The sequence below is a fragment of the Parasteatoda tepidariorum genome, chromosome 3 (assembly GCF_043381705.1).
Source record: "Parasteatoda tepidariorum isolate YZ-2023 chromosome 3, CAS_Ptep_4.0, whole genome shotgun sequence".
Classification (NCBI taxonomy): domain Eukaryota; kingdom Metazoa; phylum Arthropoda; class Arachnida; order Araneae; family Theridiidae; genus Parasteatoda; species Parasteatoda tepidariorum.
In genome coordinates this window covers 54,850,408-54,869,888 of record NC_092206.1, presented here as the reverse complement: position 1 = coordinate 54,869,888, position 19,481 = coordinate 54,850,408, and the positions used below count along the sequence as shown (strand labels likewise).

The window sequence follows — 19,481 nt, the reverse complement described above, 5'->3', positions numbered from 1 at the left end:
CAATGTAAAATATAACCATACAATACTAGAGGAGCGCTCAAAATTGTAACGAAAAAAGAAAACAATAAGTAAAAAATATATACGAAATAAAACATATCAAGCAAAAAAAAAAACAGAAAATAAGGAACAAAACACGAAACGGAATTTCAAAGCGAGCAGCGAATTCAAATGAACTGACGCGTACCAGAATCTTTCTAGAATGTTATAAAATATTTTTGTTATAAGATTGCCAGATTACAAAATATGAATACAGAAGCTCAATAGAGTTAGAAGTGTAAATAAAGGGATCTTTTATATCGCGTTCTTGCTGAAGTACTGAAGCGCGTTTGATTAGTTAGTTATCTTGTATTGGCCCGAATATGGATGTTAACAAAGTAATATTATAATGGGTTATTTAAAGTTTATAATTAGTAAGTTTTATATTTAATTATATAATATCCAGACCGTCGCCAATAGCCTATTGTGCAGCTCCAGTTGCGACGTAAATAAAATACCTACCTACCCTGGGAATATTTATTTTTATAGATAAAATATTTCTGTTAAATGTTAACCTTGGCTGTGAAGGTGAATAAGTTCTAAGTGTTAATATCTAAAAAAAAAATAATAACAAAAATTCACCCTTCAAATATTACGTTAGCACAGTTTCGGCAATTTCGGTCTCAACCGCCTCTGTCAGCAAGAAGAAACAAATTACAAACTCCGTATGCTGCCGTAACTAAGTTTTAACACGCTCTCCCCTTCTTTTTGCTTCAATTTGATAGTTTTGAAATTAAATTGGAATATAAAAAAAGGAACTTTGTTTAACACGAAGTTTACGTTTTTTATTTTGCTTTTAAAAAAAAATCCGAAAATAAGGGGATTTTAATGTCCTCCGTTTTAATAGCTCATACCCCTCCTCCCCCCTTGTCAGCAAAAATTAAACAAATCACAATTCCTTTCCCCCTGGTAAGTGCCTACATAATATTTGAACGAACCTTGGTCGGAGATTTCACCAAAATTAAAATGCGGCATATACAGATTCAAATAAAAATTTTGGTTTCTAAAATTAATAATATTTTGGGTGAAAAAACGAAGCTTAAATATTATTAAAACGAAAATCAAATTATTAGTTATGATTATTGTCCTCACAACAGTACAAGAAAATATTGGTTCTCTTATGCAAGACGCTAAAAAATATGTCCTTGCATTCTTTTCTTCTCAAATACATCAATCGCGTAATAAATGTTAACCGGATTAGTCTTTTGAGTCTCTTCCAGTTAGTTAGTAAAAAAAAAAATTTTAAGAAAAATATATTAGCTGCTACTTTTTATTACGGTGCATCTGCCTGCATTCTGCTGAAACTCACGTGAACAACGTTAGTTAGTTTGAAAAACTTTCAATCCAATCAATCCGAAGTGAAAATAAAAAAATGCCCAAATAATCAAAGCTTTCTCCTGGAAATTTTCAATGGACAAAATGATTCGCTTATAGTTAGTTTCCACTGATAGATTGTTCCAAATACTGGGAACAGTTAAAATAATTTGAAATCTTTTTATCGCCTACGATTTAAATTCTAAGGCGAGGTAGATTTAGAGTTTAAAGAAAAAAAATATATAAGACAATCGGTGACAAAAATGAAGCAAATTTTAAATACATTATCTGTAATTCCATTATTAAACTTTTGAAATTTGTGAATTATTACCCTCCCTCTTTTATTAATAGTGCATTGATTCACTTCAATTTAGGAAGACGTCTGGCCCAATATTTTCATTCAAATAATACACGTTTTATTTTTATTGTAGTTTTTTGAAAACTTGGGCACTTGATAGTTTTTCTACATAGTTTAGAGTTTAGCGCACTTTCGTTTAGCTAAGCTGAAAGGAGATGGGGTTTCAATATATGCAATCCAGGAGATGTTCATTATCGTGTAACTTTCTTGTGTTGTATTGCGAATTTCTAATAACCAATATAAAAAAAATAACTATTTTTAAACTATTCTGTTAATTTTTTGGCATGCACAGTAATTTCTCAGAATTTCCATTTAAATATGTGTTTTTATGTTTGAGCGTGAACGTAGGAATTTTTGAGCTACGAAAAGTTTACGCATTTTTAATTCACTTTAAAATACATACAATAATCAGAATATTATCCTGACGTCAACATTGTGGTCACCTGCGATTTCTACTAATCCGAATATTTTCTGTACTATTTTTTTTTCAAGAGTTAACCAGGAAGATTAACTATAAAGATAACGCTTGCTTTGCTTCCTTCTGCTCCGTTAAGAATCTTTTCCTTGAGACAGATATATGATTAAATCACTTAATAAAACTATTCCTATTTATTCGAAACGCATGTTATATGAACTTTTCTTATTTAATAACATGTTTCGAAATGCACTGTTTGTTTTTAGTACGAAAATACCCTTATCTATTACAACTTAATTTTTGTTTAACTTTCTCACTCGATGCTTCTGAAGTTGAACGTCTTTTTAACAAAAAAGTCATAATGTCGGATTATCCTTTATAACACTATTTATATTGCGTATGACATTTTACATCGACATAATTAAAATTAACCCTGTTTATTCTATGATAAAGTAGAGGGTAAAGTAGCAAAGGATTCCTGCTGAGAAAATTAAGGCTTACCTATTTGACCTGAATACAATACATACAGGATGTCCAAGGATTATTGGGATAAACTTTAAGGAGAGGAAGGGGACTTCACAAGGATTCAGAATTTCATGGCAACCCAAACGTCAACGGAAACGCCTTGGGGAAATAGCATGACATTCAAGAAACTAAAAGACACAAGACTGAGATCATCTGAAATATTTATTGGTCAAAGATATTACATGTACTGTGGTAGATGATGTGTGAAAATGTCTTATAATATTTTCAAACTTTCCACCATTGTAAGCGATGTATGCGTAATATCGTCGGGCCATGGATTGGCGGACTAGCTCAAATATACCTCGATTTGCAGCATTGACGATTTTTGCAACCAGATCCATTTCGGAATTCGAAGATGTTGTGTAAATAGCGCTTTTCAGTGCACCCGAAAGAGAGAAATCCAACCTGCTTAAATCATGAGAACGTGGTGGCCAAAGAACCGTTCCACCACGCACAATACATCTTGTGAACAATATCACCCAGAGGCGAACAAAGACGTTTCCGACAATAGGTTGCTAAGCAAATCTGAATGCTTTTGATGACCCCTACCTCCCCTGAAAGTTTGTCCCAATAATCCTAGGACACCATGTAGTTATTTTTCCCATGCTCCGAATTGCATATTCATAACCTTTAAATAAATATTGAATTATTTTTTTAAGACTCCATTTATTATTTCATGCAAAGAAAATGGGTATATACTATAACTTTTTTTATTACAGTGAAAACATTGATTAATGAGTACTAATATCATGAAAGAGGTATTCTGTATATGTAAAGTGCAAAATTATCTTTCTTTTTTCTTAATTCACTTACTCCTTCAATAAATTATGAACTAAGCTAAAATAATCGATTATAAATATTAATTCATTCCTAGTTTTTTTTTTTTTTTTTTACTTCCAGAATTTTGTTCGTGCACTTTTAACAACGGGAGCACTTATTGGGTGACACTTGTTGATGACCAGCTGGCAAAATCCGCGGCAACTCTCTTAACGTTCTGTGTTGAAATTATGATTGTAAACACAATTTTAAGACAGTCTATGTTAAAAAGAAGTTTAATGTGTCGAAGCTCTGGCCTAAAGCTGCTTTTAACGATGTTAGCATAATGCCGAAAAAAGGGGTTTGTTTCTCGCTCTTCGGGAAGATATTTTTAGATTCTCCTTCATCCTGCCACTATAATTTGCGTTTCAAGAGTGGTCTTATGGAAGTAGAAAAAAAAAGGATTTCCTTGTATTATTTCAGATTTCTCAGGTGTGCAGTTTTCGCATATTCAGAGAGAAAAAGTTTATTTGTGTTTCAAAATAGTTGTTAGTTTAAGCTAACAAAACATATTTTATTTTAAACCTCCATGCTTTAAGGGTTAGTGTGTTTTACACGCTTAATAGAGCAGTTAATGGGTTTGTTTTATTGCACTTTCATTTCTTAAAACTTATTATAATTTAGGCTGTTATGGACGATTGAAATAAAAATAATAAATAAATTTATTAAGCTAAAAATTACAATTTAAATTTCTTCAATACCTTAAATTTCTTTACGTGGACCTATCTTATTTTTTATTATCTTACAGTACTTACTTAAAATCACATTTTGACTGAATCTTCGCTGTTGGGTATGGATTTATTATGATAAACTTTGTTATTGGAGTTGCGATGGCTCAGGGGATAGAGCGTCCGCCTTCCAATGAGGTGAACCGGGGTTCGATCCCTGCGATACGAATTGCGCACCCGGCTTACACCGACAACAGTGCTGACGTGAAATATCCTCTGCGGTAGACGGATCATGGGTTAGAGAAAATACATAGAAAGGAAATAATTGTCAGCATGTTTCAAGCGCTTCAAAAACACGCGCCCATTTTCAAGACTTGCCAGAAGTGAATAAGAAGAAACAAAAGTGATTTCTAATCACTTTTTCCTCTCGTTCACGTCTGGCATGTCTTAAAAATGGGCGCGTGTTTTTAAGCGCATGAAACATGTCGACTATTTCCATTTTAAATATTTTTCAAACGAATTAAATTTTTAATCAAGTAATAAAACAAATTTTAGATTAGTTTTCGGGAGTTTACTTCCGGTTTCAGTTCGTTTGTCGGTATACGAAAAAACTAACTTCATTTCTTAAAATCGGAGAATTAATATTTAAAGGGTTTTGGAAAGCTAATGATCTATTCTGATGCAGTTAATAATAATATTAAAAATAATTTTTTAAAAAAAATCGAAATTTTCGTCGAAATTGCCTATTTTTCCCAGTTGATTTTTACCTCTAATATATTTCACTGAACGTCGGTAGTAAACTTGAAAACGTTGATATTGCCTATGGCAGCAGTTTCCAAATGGTGTTCCGTAGAAGGATCACGGGGGTTCCAAGAGCTGGTTCATTTTTTTAAACCAGTTATAATTATATTTATATCTAATCAATAATCTATGATTTGTTTAATATTTCGATTGTTTGAATGAAATTATTTACATAACATTCCACTAAAATAAAAAAGTGGCAAAATTTAAAATTTTTTTATTTTTTTTATCAATAACAATTTATTGAATAAATTAGGAAAAGAATATGCATTTATAAAAAAATTCTATATGTATTTCATCGAACATTTCAATTCAAAATATTATTGTTAAATTCAAGTAGTATTAAGAATTGTTTCGCTGTTTACTACTATCGATATTCAATATTTATAACAGTGAAAATCCTAATTTAACTTATTTTATTCATTTATTTTATGTTTATAAAGCATGAACTAATTTAGAATTTAAACTATTTCATTCTTCGCGTTTAATGCTTACCAAATAATTAGTAGTCTTTTTTTTCCCTCCATTCACAGCTTCTAATGAACTTTTTTTTATATGAAGTCAGGGTTCCGCGAGAAAGATCTCGATCGTTTAGGGTTTCGTTACCAGAAAAGAATTGGGAACCGCTGGCGGATGGTAAAAATGTGATATGTAACCTGCATAAAAAATATCCTGAATGTATCAATTTGCAAATTAATGCCACGTGCACTGTTTTTTTTTTTTTTTTCCTGCTCTAACCTTTACAGTTGCGCAAATCGTGGTAGAAAGTTGAGAAAAGTAAACAAATAAATATGGCAGTTGAATGGTAGGAGACCCCACATACTGTGCAAACTTTTGCGACGGATGAAGATCATGTCTGACTATTGGTTTGTGGCCCGATGTTATTACGTGTCCTTTGACGAAGTAAAGCTGCACTTCGCGTGCCTTGTATCATTATCGGTGAAAGATGGTCTCTAATGTATTTTTTATGAGACAAGCTTCTCTCAGGCTGGCATGTGTTCTGATTTTTTGCTTTATAATCGAACGGTTTAAAAGATTCCCAAAAAATTGGAAGTATGTTCTTGGGTTGTCGTGAGATCATAATCTTAAATTCGAAAGTGGGTGTGTCGGTAGCCTCTACAATCTATCTCGTCTTTAAAGACAGATGAGATGGAATTTTACTTATTAAAGTTTGTAAAGGGTAGTAATCTTCTCAAAATGAAGTAGGGAATAATCGAAAATGTGACGTTCGTCGGAGTACCATTACTCTTTTTCGTACTGTAAGGTGTACGTATGTTACTTAACCGGTGATTTTCATTCTAGTTTTGATTAATATTTAACGTCGTCTTCGAAAATAAATTGTGGCTTTTATCTTAATTTGACTATGCCCGTATGCTAATCAGTGTGAATTAAAACTTTTTGCTAAAACCCTTGTTATCGCCAAGTTTTTCTCGATAAAAGAAAAAAAAATGCTACTAAATACTTTTAATAATTACTGATAATTCTTATAATGTTAAGATTAAAGTATAGGCTATGGTGAAGTAAGTTTAAAGACAACGATTGTCAGTCAGAAAAGCAGAATCGAACCCAATAGCATAAAAGTGCCCAATTTTCCGACATATTTATATATTTAGAGCAGTTTAGTGGGATTTTTATTTTGAAAATTTTTTAGCAAAGTTCTTTTTTGTTTTTAATCCGTCCAGTAGTGCCTCAACATAATTTATCCGAGTTCTTCCGCCGCCCCCTTTATAGCGAAGTTAAAAGACAAAGCAATCACCTTTCCCCTTATTTTCAGCGGCATTTTTTTTAAATATAAATAATGCATTTAATTAAAAAAGTAAAACATGAAAGATCTATAAATATGAAATAACATTCTAAATGTGCTTGCATGACCTGTTATTAAATCTGTCTGTAGTGGGCAACTTTTTCAATGAAGTTCAATCTGCTAAAAATAATCCTGAAATTAGATTTTAAAAAAATTGTGGAACTTTGATTTGAACAATGACTTCCCTTTTGGTTTCTTGGAAACTTTTCTTTGTCACCAAAACTTTTTATCCTGTCTATAAAAAGGTTTCTCTTTCGTCCAGATGGATGCAGGTCTAGAAACGCTACTTAAAGCGATTTATTTGCGAAAAATATAAAATTTATCGAAAAAAATTATTATATCCTAAAAGGGGGCTAGTTATATCCTAAAAGCTAAAGTTTGTATACCTGTGAGAGCTGTATAAATAATTGTTTTCATTTTTTCCCTAATTCCTAAATTCATTTAAAAAAAAAATTCTCCATAAAAATAACGTTAAAATGAAATTTAAAAAAGAAATTTCACATTACAGTAAAAAAATTATATCTGTTACTTAATTTGCACACATTTTGTTCATTTTATTTCATCAACTTTGATTGCAACTTCATCTTTTTATTTGAATCAGCATCGTTCTAGGTAGGAGCTATACATAAATATCAGTTGCAATTTTTTAAATTGTTGATGCTCGATTTTCGGTATCTGCTAGCCGCTTTGTTTCTTTTTTTTCTTCTTTCCACCAGACAAGTTAGCAACCAAACTAGTCCGACACTAAGTAAATTTACTCTCAGAAAAATCGGTCCTACGTTGAACCATAGTATCAGTATCTCGAACCATAATACGGTGCAAATATGCTTCCCTTCAAGTTGAATTGCAATGATATAATTTCACTTAGCACTATATTAAGGTTTAAACAAATTATAACGATATTATGGTTTAATACTCCATCTTTTTAATAGTATATGTTTATACGAGCATTTATGGTTTTGAAAGAAATTGTTTAATAATTGATTTTCAAATTTTAAATGATTCATATTTGAAACCATGGTTTATAAACCCAACTCTTTAATCAAAATAAGTATACTAAGTGTTACCTTGCGAAACAATGACAAGCCGCAGAATTTTTTTGGAAATTGTGCTTCATAAATTTGAAGGGAGAAATTGTAAAATACGAACCTCGTGTTTTATATTTTATTATTTTATTCCCTACTATGAAAAATTATATTAAACACAAGTTTAAAAGTTTAATGAAAAAGAAAACGGGAAACAATAAAAACAAATAACCTTAAATTTATTTAAAAATATGTTTTATTATTTCTGTTTAGATATTATTCAAAACTAGACAGTAAGATTTGTGGCTTGCCATTGTTTCGCAAGAATCCCCCCCTCTTTTTTTTTTTAATGAAAAGCTAACTTTTATAAATTTTCTTTGGAAAAACGGGGAGAAAAAAAAATTCGAAAATGTTTTATCAGCTATTATTTTTTTTAAATAAAGTCTGTTATTTGAAAAGTTTTTTTTTTTTTAAATTTTTTTTTCAATAGCTGGAAAATTTAGTTGTATGTCTGCTTTCATCACAAAGGAAGTTCAGTCAATCGTAAAAAGTGTAAGTGCTAAACACTTTTTTCATAAGTCCCTTATTTTGTTGAAAAGTTGCTTTTACGCATCTTTGGCCTATGTATAAATATTTTTTTATGTGACAGATTATTTTGCGGAAACATAAATACTGTTATGTAATTACACACGATTTAGAAACTAAATTCGTTTTAATACGGTCCTTATGCAGAGTTTACTTATACAAATAATTTACCTATTTGAATATATTTATTATTTACGAAAAATTATTTTTTGTTTTAGTTGAATAAAATTTATTCAGATTAAAAATAAAATATTGATTTAATTTTTAATGCAAACAGAAAGATACAGGACGTAAAAAGATGCATACATATGAATTTCATTGAAAATATTTTCGCATTCATCTTGAGCTGCTAAGATCTCTCTTATGAATATAACTTTTGCTGAGAATCCGTCCACTTTATTTGAAAATAATAATAAAAACTGTGTATATAAAGAAAAAGTGTAGAAAAATGCAGTTATTTAAATATTTTGAAAAATGAAATAGTTAGACAAAGTTTTATAAGGAAAAAATATTAAACTCCAAACAAAAATCAAATAATATTAAATTATTTCAAAACACATTAAGATTTGACTAAGTATTAAAGCTAAGTTTTTTAATGAAGTAAATGATTAACTGTTGGATACTATGAAAAAAGAATAAGTTTTAAGTAAAATTTTCTCTTTCCATTAACGAAATTTTTGATTTATTTAAAAAGTATAGATATGATTAGTTATCTATAATCTGAAATTATAGCTATTTATATTAATAAAAATTTTCTTTTGTTGTGTTTTTTTTTTTTTTTTNTTTTTTTTTTTTTTTTTTTTTTTTTTTTTTTTTTTTTTTTTTTTTTTAGTATAAATACTGTTATTATACTAAATTACTAAATTATGTAATAAATATTATGATACTGTAAAATCACTAGTGTCTTGTCTCGCGGGTCTGGGAGAACAGGGAAAACCTTAAATTTTCAAGGAATTTTATATTGACTCTAAAAGTTACAATTTTTTACAAAAACGTAGAAAATTCTTACACCGTACCTGGAAAATAACCTGTCTTAGAATTGTCAGTAATAGTAATTAGTTACTGAGATTTTATTTAAATAATTTTAGCATGTATTATATGCAATTATTTGTTGTAAAAATTCCACATTTTAGTGAATCATCATGTTTTCCTCCTCATTCAAATTTTGTTCACAAAATCTAATATTTGACTTAACAAATAAAAAAATATCTAAGTTTTCCTATAAAAATTGCGTGGTATAAATTAAATATGGTCTTGATTTCCAGAAATGCATGGGAAAGTCAAGGAATTTTTTTTTCATAAATTAAGTGGGGACCCTGTGTATTTTATTGTATTTTTTTAAAATTATAGTTTTAACCTTATTTGTTTAAAAAATCAAATGAGCTACCACCCTAAATACATTGAAAAATAAAAACAGCCATTGTTTGTTAGTTGTTTTTTGAAAAACATCGATCAACTATCGCACTCGCTTGTTACCTTCATTCCTCATTATTTTTCTGAAAGACAATTGAGCGAATGAGTAAATTGAAGTTTTAGTAACGTCAAGTAATTTAACTGAACTTAATCAGCCTATTTATCGTTGTCTTAATCCCAAGATTTATGGACATTTCCGCATCTTTCATCCTTCTGTTATTGATTACTCTCAGTTTGTAAGTAATGACCATTTAAAATATTACCATCTAGTTTTGAGCGATATTTCATCCACTTGAGGGATTCTGTCTCAAATCCCAATTATTTCTAAATTGTTAAAAGCGAACTTTCTCTCGCTGGCAACTTTTCATCGTTTCTCAAACGAGGCTGTTCCCATTTCTCCGGAGGAAAAGAAGAAGAGTGCTCTCGGACCAAGTTGTGCAAAAGAATTAATGAGCTTAATTCACGATTGGGATCTGCTCTCCACATAAATCTCCTTTCACTGAGAGAACAGGCTGATTCCCGAGGGTCATTTCCGGAACGAAGACTGAAAAGGAATGAATTGCTGCTGCTCGCACTCAAGACATTAATTGGAGATAAGACTGTGAAAGAGAGATTCGATTCTTTTTCGGGAACTTCCCTTCCGAGTCCATTAAAAAAAAAAAAAATATGAATGAAAGTTTATTTTCTAGTTTTAATTATGCGAGCAAAACAAATGTAATGGTAGCATAAATGTCACTGGTTCATAACGAGACCTCTTTTTTTTTTCCTCTTTAAGAAATATAGCAATTTGTCTTTTAAAAATAAAATTAATATTTTTCAAAGTAGTTTTAGAATCTTTTGTTAATTAGACTTTTTATGGGTAAGTTTTCAGATTTAAAGCATATTCCAAAATGTGTATAAGAATAGCAAGCAAATGGAAAAGGTTATTTTTAGTTGCCCGCTGTTTAAGGGGTTTGATTAGGATTAGCCTATGTATTTTATGCCATCCATTACATTTTAAAGCTATTTTTTTTAAATGTTTTTATTGCTATGATGTTCTTCGTTTAAGAAATATTACTGTTATTATTAATTATCTTGAAAAAAAATTTTTTTAAGGGATATGTTATTTTTTTCTTTCGTTTTAAATACAGGAGCAATTTTATTTATTCAGTTGATGTTTGTCATTAAAAATGCATTATGTAATCAAACTTGTCGAATATTTTAATGCCACTCTTACTTAAATTTAGCTATTTGCTTATGTTTATTAAAATTTTCTGTTAATGTCCATCAAACGATGCCTCTTTAGAAATTGTGTACTATTAAGAAGAGTAATTGAATTCGTATAGAGAACGTGATAAGTTAGTTAGATGGTACAGTGCCAAAGGTCATGGATACCCGCTATATCGATTAATATCATAAACACTTTTTCCCAGTGCAGTAATTCAACATGGTATAGACTCCATGGGTATGAAGTAATATTAATGCAGATTTGACAGCTGTTCATAATTAGAAAAGTGTTGATGTTGCTGTATTTTGTGCACCCACAGACAAGACATTTCAGTTACAGTCTAGAAATATTCGATGGGATTCATGTTAGGTGACTTGCGTAGCCAAATAATTCATTAGAATTATCCAGAATGTTTCTTAAACAATTTGTGAGCAATGTGGCCCAGTGACAAGTAGCATTTTCATTCGAAAAAGTCCATTTTTGTTAGGATACATGCTTTCCTTGAAAAGCTGTGTGTTATTTCAAAACAGCTGAAGGTTTATGAAATAAAGATATTGATTCAATGACTAGTACTCTTTTACGAGAGAACAGAGTCCATATGTTGTAAGGAAACTTACAAAATTTTGCATCCACCATCTTCTTGAAGAGTGTCTTGATCATTACTCTATGACTTCGTGATACTGAGCCACAATCGAAGCCTATCGTCAGCTGCAGATCGTACCAATTGAAATCGTGGCTCATCTGACCAAGCTACTGGTCTTCTACGGTTAAACCGATATGTTAGCATGCCCGATGTAGGTGATTCAGCCGATGGTGTTATGTAAGTTTAGGCGTTCGTGTCGGATTTCTTTTGGTACAGTCCAGCAAAGCCATATTTCGGTGCACTTTCGCTGGTTGCAACCGTCAAATGTCCCTGATTGTTTCGGTTATTTCATGCAATGTTAGTCAATTAGAACATATGGTCCGCCAGGGCTTTTCGGTATTCTCGACACCTATGAAACTCTTTCAAGTGCCCAAAATTTCAACTTTTCTTTCTCTTAAGCTAGAAATGTTACATTTTATAGCGATTCCCGATATGGTGATCTCCATGCGTTTAACACTAACTACCATTTTGCATTCAAAAATTTTTAATACCTGGCATGTAGACATAATTATGTTAACTTGCGTTTTATATGGCAACGTTTATAAAACGATAATAGCAGTATAACGTTTATGATTTACTGACGTCGCGCTGGCTAACTATACTTTTCTTGCATGATTCTATCACCAAGTACGTATTTGCTTTCGAATATTCTATGATTTTTTACACTTCGGTGTAGGTATGTACAAAAATTTTTAAAAGATCTGCAAAAACATATAAAAAAAAAAGTCTTACCGGTTTATATGAGGACTAAATGTGAAAACTCTTGTTTTCAAGAAAATAAGCTTTAACTGATGGAAAGAATATATATTCACTATATTTCATAAAATCACCAAGAAAATAATATAAATTCGCGATAAAGATGGCTTTAATTATATATTTATTTTACAAAGCTCTGAAATTTTATACGAATATAGAAAAAAAATTTCTGAATAAAAACCTTACAAATTTTTTTTCCCCTGAATTTTCGCTTAACTTACAAAAAATTTACTGATTACATTCCCTTAATAACAAACAGAAGAATATTGAGAGAACAACTGTCTTAATATTTGCAAATTCAGATTCTCTATATTTGCCTCGAATGAGTTTTTGTTGATTTAAAGTTTATTCCTTTGCTTAATTAAGGCCACCGTATAGTTACGGCTTGAGAAACATTTTTATAATTCGGAAATCTGACTGCTATATTTCGAATTGAATTGTGTTTTCGTTGTATTGACTTCGCATCATTCTACAGAAATCGATCCGCATCGTGTTTCTTTTGGAATCTTAAACCTCACTTTTCATAAAAGGAAAAAAATTTTTTGAAGAAAAAGAGGGCGAAGTCGAGATATATCAGATGAAAGAACTTCATAAAAACTTCCAAACATTTTGAAAATCTGGGTCGTATGAAAGTATTGATTTATGTAATATTTCTTAACAAATGATAAACTCTAGTCAAAAGTATAACTTCTATTTTCAAACTGAAATTGTAAAACATAGTCGATCATAAATCCATCTCTATCTTCATAAATATTCACAAGAAAAAAAGTACGTTAGTTTTTATATTGGGCCACAACCTAGCCTCGACGATAGTGTATAATTATGAAAATATTTCGCTTTTTTTTTTTCAAAATGGCCTTCTTTGATATTTTGTAAGTAATAGTATATTTTAAATTAAAGTAAAATATGTTATGCAATTCGAATGTTGGTTGATTCAGGATTATTCTCTATTGTTTACGTAAAATGTTAAATATTATTTCCATCTAATTCTGTTAAACTTCCTTTTTAGACCTTGAAAATCATATTTTGTAACTAGATTAAATCGAACACAGTTTGATGAATAATTTATAAAATTGATGGAATAATTGATAAATGAAACGTTGATAAATTACGTAATAACAAAAATTGATTACATATAAATTCTCCATAGGTTAACATAAAGAATATGAAATCCCTTTTAAATATTAAAAATGTAAAAAGATTCAACTTTTAATACATTTTTTATTGGCATTATACATTTTTTATCAAAATTTTATATTGGAAACTATCACAAGACGCCTTCAATCTTTAGACTATAGAAAAGCGTTCTTATCATAGCATTTATCAAAATCCTGTCAGACGTCATCATCATGTGATTTTTTAAAAAAAATACTGTGTAGCAAAAAAAAAGGTGAAACCAAACGAAACGTTTAGCGATATTTGAAAGAGCAGTTGCGCAACAGTCACTTGTTTGCCAATGGAATCATCGGTTAATGGTTCCAATATGCTCAGCATTGCGCACCAGCCGCCTTTGCTCCTTTTGCTAGTTTGGCTAGTACCAATCGATCTGATGTTCGATGTTAAGGCCTGTTTAGACGATCCAATTTCTTGGACACAGATTTAGTGATATTGATGGAAACTTGTTTTGCTTTGAGCTTGGATCGTGTAAACAATCATCCAAGAACTTGGTCCAACTTCTTGGACGATAGTAGAGCATGTTCTACTTTCCAGACAAGTTTTTTCTCCCTTAACCAATCAACGTCTTAGGTTTTGTAACGTCAACAAGCAGGCAGCAAATTATGTCATTTTGTTGTTTGTTTTCATATAGTTTAGTCCAAATAAATTAATCTGTTACTGTTTATTTGTGTTATTATGATTTTATTTGAATTTATTTAGTAATTTTAAACTTATGTAAGTATTATTTTATAATGTTGAATATGAACAATGCGCAAGTTTTTCTTTCAACGAATCAGCGACATTCAAGAACTTGGATAGTGTCAACGAATCATCCAATTTCTTGGACAGAGAAATCCGTCCAATTTCTCGGATTCAAGAAATTGGACCGTGTAAACGTGCCTTTATTCAAGCCGCCACCGTTGGTAAAATACCTTCGCAATCGCAGTTATTGAGTTAACGTACTGACTTCGAGTAGTCAGTACCTTAACCACTATGCTGTTTTGGTTTCTTGAATTTATTCAATTTGTGAGTGAAATCACCACAATTTGGTATGGCACTTCTGCGTATATGATTTTTTTTTCTTTCTTTACAAAAGTTTGCAATAGCTTAAATTCTATAAATGTTAATGAAGTCACCTACACAAATATATTTCGACAAACTTAGAAAAATTAACAATAATATTTTTATTTTACATACAAAATATCTTTTTATCATCAACAAATTACAATTAATCACTGTGTTAATGACAAACCTATTTCTGTGGTCTATTAAGTGAAATTAACTACCAGTGTATGCGTTAGCTGTTAAGAAAAATATGAAATTCTTTCACAGTTAGCCAGTCGGCATAGAACTAAGTTTAAAATCCCTATTCCACAAGGTATATTTTAATACGTTCCTTTGACCTAGATGCGAACCTGTAACTGAAGCAAATCTTTTAATATAGAGTAGGCTTCTTCAGAGATGTCGTTAGTAAATAATAATAAGTATTTTCTTTTTATGTGTATTTTTCTATTAAACAGTGTCTAAACACTAAGTTTGGATGAGATAAGTTGCGTACTTACTGATTTCTCAGATTAAATCTTTTGTTCCTAATGGGACCATGTTTCATCTTAAATATGTCCATAAAATGTAATTTTTATCAACATTATTTTGTCAGAATTTTTTTTTTTCAACTTGAACAATGCATATGTGTTTACTTTATATTGTTCATCATAATGCATCATATTGTTCATTGTCCCGCAGTGGACTGATCGTTAAGACACGGTTCCCAGCAGATCACCGAAGTCAAGCATCACTGGCTACGGTCAGTGTGCGGGTGGGTGACCACTTGGATCAGTCTGCGTAGGGACCGAGGGTATGCGGTATTAGTCCTCGTTAAACTGTGCTACCGTAAAGTGCTCGACTTCGCGCGCAGGTCGTCGGGCTACCGAAGCGGGGGTGCCATCCCCTCCGCAGAAGATCAAAATTGTGATGGCATGTCTTCGGATCATCCTCCGGGATGTTTCACAGACCGTCGCCAATAGCCCATTGTGCAGCTTTAGTGCGACGTAAATTAACAATAACAACAACAATATTGTTCATCATAAGAGGCCTTTCCTCTCTCTGCTGAACTCAACTGTCGAAGGGGGGTGGGGTCGAGGATGGAAAATTTTAAAATGCTCTTAATCCTTTTCATTTAATTTTCAGATAAACTGATGACGGATGTTTACTCTGTTTGGCACTATCATATATCGATACATGTAAAATATAAGGCCATTACCCATTCACAATTTGAGATATAAAGTGTGTGGTATTTGAAATTCTCTACTTTTCCTCGCAAAATAATGCCATTTCAATTCTGCAATCAACAATTTTTGAAAGATATTTAGAGAGTAAACAGTTGTTAGTTTTTAGATTTTTGAAAGTGTCTTTATTTTTTGTGAAATTTACATTAATGGAAATTTCAACTGCAATAAAATTATATTTAAAAAATAAAATCTAAATCTGAGAAACGTGTAGTTTTAAATTACTTACACTCAAAACCACAAATCGCAAAATTTTATTGCTTTGAAGTTTTGAGGAAAAATTCATAGAAGTTGTAAAACTTATCAAGCGCTTCTTCTTCTAATCTAATATAGATTCCTTTTTTTTTTTTTTTTTTTTTTTTTTTTTTTTTTTTTTTTTTTTTNTTTTTTTTTTTTCTTCTTTCTTGAAAAGTATTGTGCTGCTGTCTAATAATACTATATCATCAAAAGTTTGTCAAGTACGAGGGAAAAAAACATCTGGAAAACACAAATTAAAAATTTAACTTAGAATCCAAAATGGCGAGTGTAGAGGCTTCTTAAGAAATTGGAATTAGAAATTGCGATAGTCTGTTTTCGAACCTAAATTATTGAGTCGAAGGAAAAAATATTCAGCTCATTTGACCCGTATTTGTATTGTATTGTACTATTTGTATTGTAACCGTATTTGTATTGTACTATTACTTTTTTCTTACGATGACCCTTATCATATGCGGAAATGGGAAAAGGAAAAAAAAAAAAGCTGCAAAAGAGTTTAATTTTTAACCTTAAATTTTATTTTGTCTCAATTTAATGCTGCTTATACTACAGTCACGGCCGGATTATCCTATAGGCACACTAGGCACGTGCCTAGGGCCTACGAAATTCAGGGGCCTACGAAAAACTTGGGAGAAAAAAATTTATTGACCAAAATAATTTAGCTTTAAAAACAACAAGTGTATTTTGCACAAAATTATGAAGATACAAATAAAAATATAATATTTTTCGGTAATAAATTATTTTGCAGAATCTTATGATCTAATATATTACTTTTTTGCGATTTTTGGATTCAACGAAATCTTGTATTATGCTGTCGAATTCCAAACTACGCAAAATGTCGTATTCAATAGACATAAGTGCGAGAGATGCCAAACGATCTTGATTCATTGTTGAACGCAAATAATTTTTTATAAACTTTAATCTGGAGAAAGATCTTTCTCCTTCTGCATTTGATCCAAGAATCGACAAATATATTCTTAATGCAATGTGAACGTTAGGAAAAGTATTCACAAGTTTATCTTTAATTTGAGCCTTCAACATTTCTTGTGCAGATTTATGCTCATACAAATTTGAAAATAGTAAAAATTCATCTACAAAGTTTTCCTCTAAATCGGAAGAGTAAATTTTCACCAAAAATGGTATTATCGATATCAACTGCAATATCGGCAGTATGTCGGTATTGCAGATAAAGTTAGATAAACAAATTCGTAAATTAAAACCCATATTAATAAAAATGTAAAAAAAAAATATGCAAGAAAATTTTAGCGGGGAAAGAGGGGAGGAATGGGGGGTGGGGCAAAAACGGCTATGCCTAGGGCCTACGAAAGGTATAATCCGGCTCTGTGCCTAGGGCCTACGAAAGGTATAATCCGGCCCTGACTACAGTACATTATTTATACCTTCAACTATGCATGAACGTTAAAGTTAAGGATTTTATAGTTTTATTTTTATAGTTTTATTTTTATGATTTGATTGTTTTTAAATTTTCCTGGGACTTTTCGTAATACGTAATTTTAAAATTGAAGATTCACTGTTTTTCTTGATCTAGCATTTAACTTGTTTTTCCGAGCCATAAGCAATATTTATTTAAAAGAAGGATTTAGATTACTTTCTACCACTTAAATTTTGATGAATCAGGCCATCTGTAAAAACATAATAAAAATAATTCATTCGATTATCAAGCTGTGGTATTGGCAATTGGAAACAGTTGTACCTGAATTTCATATGACTATCTATCTGGCTTTTGTTTGTCAATTCTTGACATTTGGCTTTTGTCAGTTTCCTTTTAAACGCCAACTATTTTTTTGTTTTTGACTTATCCACAGGATAGAGCCATGTGTTCTTTAACTTTGTGGTACTGGCAATGAAAGAAATTTTTTTTTTTTTTAATCAAAAGGTAGAAGCTATTTTAGTTTTTCTATTTAAATATCAGAAATATCCACTTTTTCTTCTATTATTTTTTTTAAATAATTTTTAAAATAATTTACATTCCTAACTAATTAAGCGAATCCTGAATTGAAATTTTTCTAATCAGATAAACCTATGTTTTATTATAATTGGAAGTTTCATTTTCAAATTATAGTTAAAGAAAAACTGTACTAAAAACTGTAATCACTATTTTAAAAACAAATGGTATTTTTTATTAAAAAATTTAGCTTTTGAAAAATCGAATTTCGAAGTTCTGGAGATACAAATTTCCCATTAAGTTGCATATTTAAGCAATTGTTAAATTAAATAAATACTAATTAAGTTATAATATAGATGAAATTTTTAAATGATTTTAGTTGAATATAATTACGCAAGATTATTTTAAGACGTAAGACTTTATTTTAAATATCAATTATGCTAATTTTAAGGCTTAAATTAATTTATCTATTTTTTTTTTTATTTCGTAAAAATAGATATTATTTGTAACATATTTAAATATATATTTATCATGCATTGAATCTAAACAAATCGTTATTTTATTATTAACATATGAAAATCTAATTTATGAATAATTTGGGAAAAACGTGCAAAATACACACTGACCGCATTAAAGCTTTAAAATTGTTTAAATAGGAATCATCTTTATTAAAAATGATTCAATACACATCCCGCTATACACAGGAATATTGAAAATTTGTATATTGATATTTGAATAGAAAATCGATTAGTCGTGATTTTAATCGGACTAATTTTTAGAGATTCTTCAAAGGGGACAACGAGAAGAAAAAATAGGCAAAATATATTCATAAAAATCTAAATCCAGAACTGAAACTCGTTTTTACGTAAATGTATGTTAGACTTCTTAAATAATTAATTTTTCGAACCAAGCATTCTTAAATATTTTCTGATATGTAAGAAATACTTAAATGTTAATGATCTAGTCCGATAAATTAATATGGATAGAGCTGCTTGAGACAGTCATAGCTAGCAATTGGCTGTAGTACTGGTAGAAGAAGAAGTAAACTTCATCAATACATTTGTCTGAGAATCTAGTTATTTTTTTTTCCAGTTTTGAGAATCATAATTTTTGGAAAACATTTTGCTTGAGCCAATTACTTATTTTATTTTGTAACCGACGTTGAACAGCTGACACAATTCTGAAGTTATGATTATCAATGTTAAACTCCGAAGCTTTGTAATTTTGAACCCAACCCAGAATACAAAATCACTCCTGGATCAAGCATTGGGACAAACTAGCCTTCATGGGACTAGTTTAGACGGAGAAGAAAACCACGAAAATCATCCACGGTTAGCCCGAGGGCAAGGAGATTCTAACCCTTGATCCGTCTACCACTGAGAATATTTTACGTCTGCACTGGGATCTATTCGAGCCGGGAACAGAATTCGTATCAACCAGCCACCGTTGGGATTCGAACATACCTACCTGGGTGACACTTTATCCCTTGAGCCTAAAAAATGTAATGATAAAAC

At 30.5% G+C, this 19,481-nt stretch overlaps 1 protein-coding gene across 3 annotated transcripts in view; it reads left to right on the top strand.

Moving 5' to 3' along the window:
- Window positions 1–19,481, top strand: part of LOC107438610 (diacylglycerol kinase delta) — an 89,970-nt gene that overhangs the window by 17,803 nt on the left and 52,686 nt on the right. The window lies entirely within an intron of this gene.